General features: G+C 45.5%; 1 pseudogene; it reads right to left on the bottom strand.

Moving 5' to 3' along the window:
• Positions 1-501: 501 nt before the first annotated feature.
• Positions 502-1,039, bottom strand: LOC114104447 (large ribosomal subunit protein eL18-like; annotated as a pseudogene).
• Positions 1,040-6,364: the final 5,325 nt, after the last annotated feature.

The following is a 6,364-nucleotide window of genomic DNA, read 5'->3' as shown; positions in this document are numbered from 1 at the left end:
TTCATGAGCCAAAATCGTCTTAGAACCTGGGGAACCTGATGCTTTCATCTGTCCTCTTCCAGTCCAAGAATGAGCTCACCCATCTCTGGCTCTAAGAAAGTCCAGAAACTGAGAAAGAACATCAGCTTCTAAGATTAAAATAGGTGACCTGCAGGAACTATAATTGATTTTAAAGAATAACATCCCTGGTTTTGATCCCATCTCTTACTCTCAGATAAATTACTTAATTTGTCCTAAGCCTTGACTTCCAGTTTTATAAATAAAGATAATCAAACTTGCCTTGAAGTTTATTGTATGGAATATCAACAAGATTTTTTCATTAGTCGCATCTTCTGTGAAGCCTTCCCCAATGTGCCTGACCAGCTGCAAACCTACTGCTTCCCAGTTGCACTCAGTCATAGTATTCTTCCTTAGAGCCCCCAACATTGAAGCAATTTTGTATTTACTTTTTTTTTAATCCAAAATCTTTTTATTAACAGTAAGATCCAATAAGATCTGGGGTTAGTTTTCGTGGCCATGGCTGGCCCTCTGGCCTCTGACCCGCTTGAATTTCCGGCCTTGGAATAGACATAGGGTTTGGTGTGGCTGTGCCGGGTCCTGGGAACCTTGCCAAAATGCTGGTGTACCTCTTGGCCATTGTGAGGACCAGCTGTAGCTCTTAGGGGAGTCCAAGGCCAGCTGGTCAAAGTTGAGGATCTAGCCCCCAGACTTGAGGATGTGGCAGTGGGCTAGGCTGCTCACGCACAGTGCACACATAATCAGTTTGGGCACCTCCTGAACACACGCGTTATCTCTTATGGTCCCATGTCCCACAGCCATTTTGTTTTCTTGGTCAGGAAGCTTCATCTTCCAGATCATTCAGGAGAGGGAGACAGGTACGACTCATGAACAACTTCTTCAGTATAAGTTGGTTGAAGGTGGAATTGGTTCACCTAGCCAGAAACCTGTACAACTTGACCAACGACCTTAGGTAGATGTCCTCGTTCTTGGGCTCCTTGCACCAAAACTTTCGGTCCTCGTGAAGGATGTCAGCTCCCATGATACTTTTTGTGAATAGTTGGTTAATGTCATTTCTCACCCCTGCTACCCCACTAGACCCCATGTGTCTCCAGGACACAGAACAGATATATATTTGCTTACCTCCATCTGGAACAGTTTCTGATATATGGTAAATAATAAGTGTTCCTGGAGAATTACTGACTGTTCCATGAATGGGAATTTTTATCATAAATCAATTCCTCTCCCAGTTTGGCAAAAGCAGGTAAAATTATAAAACTCCCATCTATCCTTTCCTCTCTTCTTTAATTTCAACACACACACACACACACACACACACACACACACACACACACACCAGACTATAGACTACTTTGGGGGAGCCTTCTTTTCACCTTTATCATTTATCTGAGTTCATTAGCACCTGGTCTTACTTGTCTTATATATGTGTGTATGTGTGTGGCAGGATTAGAGCAAGGGTGTAGAGGGAAGGGTGCATTTGGCACATGGAGAGATTTGTCTCCTAATGACAGCCTCAGAGAGATAACCCTGCCCTTAAGGAGGCTTTGACACAGTCTTTAGGCAATCTGCTGCGGTCTTTGTTGGTTCAGAAGAACTTTTACACTGCAGGGCGGGTTGCTCCAGGCCACCTATCACTGTTTTCCATCAGCCTTGGGGGTGTCATGTTTATCTGTCCTATTCACATGCACCAGCCTCCCGGAGTAGTTTTGGGAGCCTAATTTGTGAGACTTTTGGCAAGGTTTGCCTTGTCAGATGGGCCACGTGCAGGATATTGTTACTCTGCCTTCACCGCCACTCTCATTTTTTATCTTTTTCTTTGCTTTCCTAAAGCATGATGGGAGAATATGCCCATGATCCCAAGGACAGGGATACCTGCAGCACTGGGCAGTCCTCTCGAGTCTGTCTCAGGCTTTAGTGTGCAGAAGTTAAAAAATTTAGATGGAAAAATGCATTCAATTTTTTTCAAGTTGTTGCTTTCAAATACAGATTCTTTCTGACTTATGATTGGGATTGTGTTCTATTAAACTCATTGTAAATGGAAAATATTGGAAGTCAAAATGCATCGAGTACACCTAGCCTACCAGACATCACAGCTTAGAAGACAGTACTCTGGAATATCACTTGTTCACTTTTCCGATTGCATAGGTGACTGGGAGCTGTGGCTCACTGCCACGGCCCAGCATCTGAAGAGCATAGCATACCACATATTGCTAGCTCAGGGGAAAATGAAAATTCAATCTGAAGTACAGTTTCTACTGAGTGCATTTTATTTTTGCACCATTATAAAACTGAAAAATCATAAGTTGAGCCGAGGAAAGTTTAGGACCATCTCTCTGTAATTGTAGAGTCACAGGAAATTGCAAATACATACATACATACATACATAAAAGTACAGGAAAGATGTTGTATCCTTTTACCTTACTTTTTGCTTTTATTTACAGATACAATGTGTAGCATTGCAATATTTCAGATAACACAAAATTATACAAAATCATATGCTTCTCCCATTTATAATTGAATTATTAACTGAATATTTTTCTATGTATAAGTGAACATATGGATCCAGTTGTAAAAAATGGGATCATGCTATATGGTAACCGTTTTTTGTTTTTTTTTTTTTTTTGGTTGCCACACATTCTTATAAATGGCTACATTTATGAGAGAAAATGTTTTAAACATGTATTTTCAGAAAACATGGTAGAGAAAACTTAGTTTAAGTTAAGGTGGTTTAAGTTAAGGGTGAACACACTTCAATTCCAGACCCAGACTCTGTTCCTGGTTTTAATCAAAATATCTTTGTCTGTAACAAATACCTGCCTCCAGTAGAAGCAGGAGGTAGATCATTTCATCACCAGGATGTCTCCGACTTGATAATCGGTTGTTTCCATTCCTTTCAGTGTTTAATCTCTTTAGGAAGCTGAAGATTCTGCTGTTTGTCTTCAATATGGCCTTTTGTCCAGCAGCCTGGACAAAACTCAAGGCCTTCCTTTGGGAGCCATTAGGGATGGGGGTAAATCAATTAAGATGGGGTCTCAAGGGATGCAATAGGAAGGGCTACCGGAAGCCACAGCTGAGGTGGGAGGAAAGCTGAGCCTTCCCTGGTGGGTAGGCACCGCCCATGGCATGAGAAGGGCTTAGTCCAGACTCCCTTCCAAAGGAGAGGCCAAGGGCTGCTGACCCCCCGCTGACAGCTTCACCAGAAGAAAACTGTGAAGGAGGAAAGGGGGAATGTTACTGGCTGAATGGGCTTGGGTACTAGATTTGAGGTCCAAGGAGTAGGGAACCCTCATGGTCTTCAAGTTGGAACCATCTCTTGCTTACCAAATTCAGACCCCTAGGAACCCTAATCTGAGGAGAGACTGCAGTCCGAGACAGAGCCAGAAGGTGAGGGAAGCTAATAATAGGGCCACATGTGCCTCCCCAATCCTCAGAGAGCATGGAAAACCTGGACATAATGAAAAGTTTGAGAGTAACTTTTCATGCATCCATGAAACTGACACCCCAGGGAGGGTCAGAGTGAGCAGAGCCAACATGGGAGGCCCTCCAACCAGCCAGCAAGGCACCACACTGGCTCCATTTTGAATTTCCACTCTGCCTTCCCTCTTGTCCCTGTCTGCTTCTCTCATACATGTGGCCATTATGGTCTGATTTTATCTTTATGACGACCTCATGAGGCATGCTATTCTTACTCCCCTTATATAGGTGAAGAAACTGAGGTTCACAAAGTTTAAGTAACTTGTTCAAGCTCATATAACTAGCAATGGCTGTCTAGAACCCAGGATGAGTCCCCCCAAGGGAACTTTTCTCTACATGAGGTGCTTCCATCTATTACTATATCCATGAGCACAGGGCTCATATGCTTAGTACAGAATCAGATTAGAACTGGCATCAGGGCTAAAAAGTTAAAAATAAAACGAATCACAATAAAATAGTCTTAAATGAATCTCTAAATAGTATCTCAACTCCTAGGCTCCCTGGGTCAACAGCCCTGAGCAGTGGCTATTCCGGACCACAGAATCTGATGGAGGAGTTAAGACAACTCCACAGCCTGAGGGGCTGCACAGGGGAGGGACAGAGAAGCCAGCGAGCACCCCGGGGAGGGTCAGAGTGAGCAGAGCCAGCGTGGGAGGCCCTCCAACCAGCCAGCAAGGCACCACACTGACTCCATTTTGAATTTTCACTCTGCCTTCCCTGTCTGCTTCTCTCTGATTATCTTTAAATTCCTCCCCTTTGGTGGAGGGAAATAAATTCATATGTTTTCGCCGTCCTTTTATGAGCTTTCTGTCTTAATTATTAGGTGTAGGATTTGGGATAAATTATGGACACCAGGGTTAAGTGACCTGCCAGAGGTTACAAAACTAGAGGGTAGAAACCCTGTGACTGGAACTCTGTCACTCTGCTTCCCAGTCAGTGCCCATGCTCACACTCTCTGCTGCTGGAAGAGGGGGTGGTGGCTGTGAATACCAGAAGCCGTGATGGGCTCATAGGAGCCTCTCTGCAAATGTCAGCCTCCTCATGGGCAGCTCTAGGCTGATCCCTAGTTTATTTGCCAGTGATGACAGAAATCAAAGCACTTCTAGGACATGACTGAGTAACAACTGGGGATCACTGGGGATGAAAGATCTGGCTTTTCCCAAGTTGTTGTTCTATCCAGTGCTGTGTGTAAGCTGGGGAGGTCTCAAGAGGCAGCATGGTTAAACTCTTGGAAGGGGAGACTGGGAGTGGGAAAAGTGGAACTCTAGGCAGGGACAGACGCTATAGAGAAAGGAATTGAGGGGAAGTGCTGAGATTGGGGACATGTGGCATATTTAAGCAAGGTAGAGTTCCAGTGAGGTCCTCACTAGTCATTAGTGCTTTAGGAGTTAGGACATCTAGTTAACTCTCAGGCCCGTGTCAGGGGAGAGCAGTCAGTGAAGCACCAGGCACGACTGCTCCATCTATGCACACAGCTGCTAGCACCAGTCTACAGGATGCACAGGATTGCTCAGAATTTTCACTCTCAGGGAAAGATGCCCCCAGGATGGAGCATGGTACACCTTGAGCATGCCTTTAGTGGCTACCAGTCAGTCCCATTTCTGAGTTTGTTCCCTCTTGGGCTCTACCAGTAGTCCCCAGTTACCTGTTGTCCTGTTGCCCAGCTGCACAAGCCAAGTACTCAGATCTGTCATTTCTATCTCTGTCTCTTCATCCTCCCTGGTTTACACTTTCTCCCACTGGCTGCTCCTTTCTCTTGCTTCCCTTGTCATCTTTTATCATTTCCTATGTGTTGTTAACTATTCAAAGGAGGTGTCCCCATACAGACAGTGATAACAGACCCTCTCAGCAGATGCACCTGTGTGCTAGCTACAGGATGTGCCAAGGTGATTAAAGGACTCGGGGCAGTTGTTAGGCCTTAGTGGACTGGGTGCTCTCAGGCCAGCATCCAAAATTGACTGCTGTTCCAAAAAGAGCCTTTTGAATGCAGTGCAGCAGAGAAAGGCAGGTGGGAGTCCTCCTTCCACTTAGAGCACCTGAGAGAGGTGGGCTATGCAGGGGCTGATTGCGGGAGAAGGAAGAAGTGAAACCAAGCCAGTTCCAGGTCAGACAGCTGCTCCAAAAGTGAGCTCTGGAAATGTCTGCACAGTGAAGCTTTGTGTTCCACACTGTGTTCTTCCTACGTGACCCTAGAAAGTTCTCCGTCTGGGCACAGCTCTTCTTAGGACGGCTGCTGCAGCAGCTGGAGCTCATCCTGTCCGTCAAGATTTGGGTGAACACAGTTGTGAAGTTGTTGAAATGCAGACTCTCTCTCTGATCTCTGGACCGCGATGATCTCTGTGATGCCTGGCACATAGTAGGCATTCAGCATGGTGACTGTCATCTCAGAAAACTAAAGCAGAAAATTATGATGACCATCAATGTTTTTATTATCCAATCAAAAGAAAAAAAAAATACAAACAACACTTGAAAAATGGAGAGAGAAAGGAGGCATCAGGACCATGGGGTACTTCAAAGGCAGAGGCCTGGGTGGGGCATTGCAGTCCCCCAACCGCCCCTCCCGCCTGAGAATAAAATACCAACTGGAGGAGGGAGACACAGAAGCGTCCTCGGCCCTGAGAGGATAAGCTGTTTCTGTGAAGGGCAGGTTCATCTGCTGCCAGCCCAGAGTCAGGCCACCTTAAGCTCCTGCCCTGTCTGAGACTGTGGCTGACATGTCTCCCCAGGTGAATATAAAAATACCCAAGGGACGGAGCTTCAGCAGCGGTTGCTTTTCATCCTTGAAGTTCACGGGCTGAAACAAGTTAGTAGCCTTTGCAGCCTCTCACGAACCGCCTGGAGAGGAAAGAGAACGCGGGTAATACAGCAACTT

This window comes from Marmota flaviventris, chromosome 13 (genome assembly GCF_047511675.1).
Source record: "Marmota flaviventris isolate mMarFla1 chromosome 13, mMarFla1.hap1, whole genome shotgun sequence".
Taxonomy (NCBI): Eukaryota; Metazoa; Chordata; class Mammalia; order Rodentia; family Sciuridae; genus Marmota; species Marmota flaviventris.
This window is presented reverse-complemented; position numbering and strand designations above follow the sequence as displayed.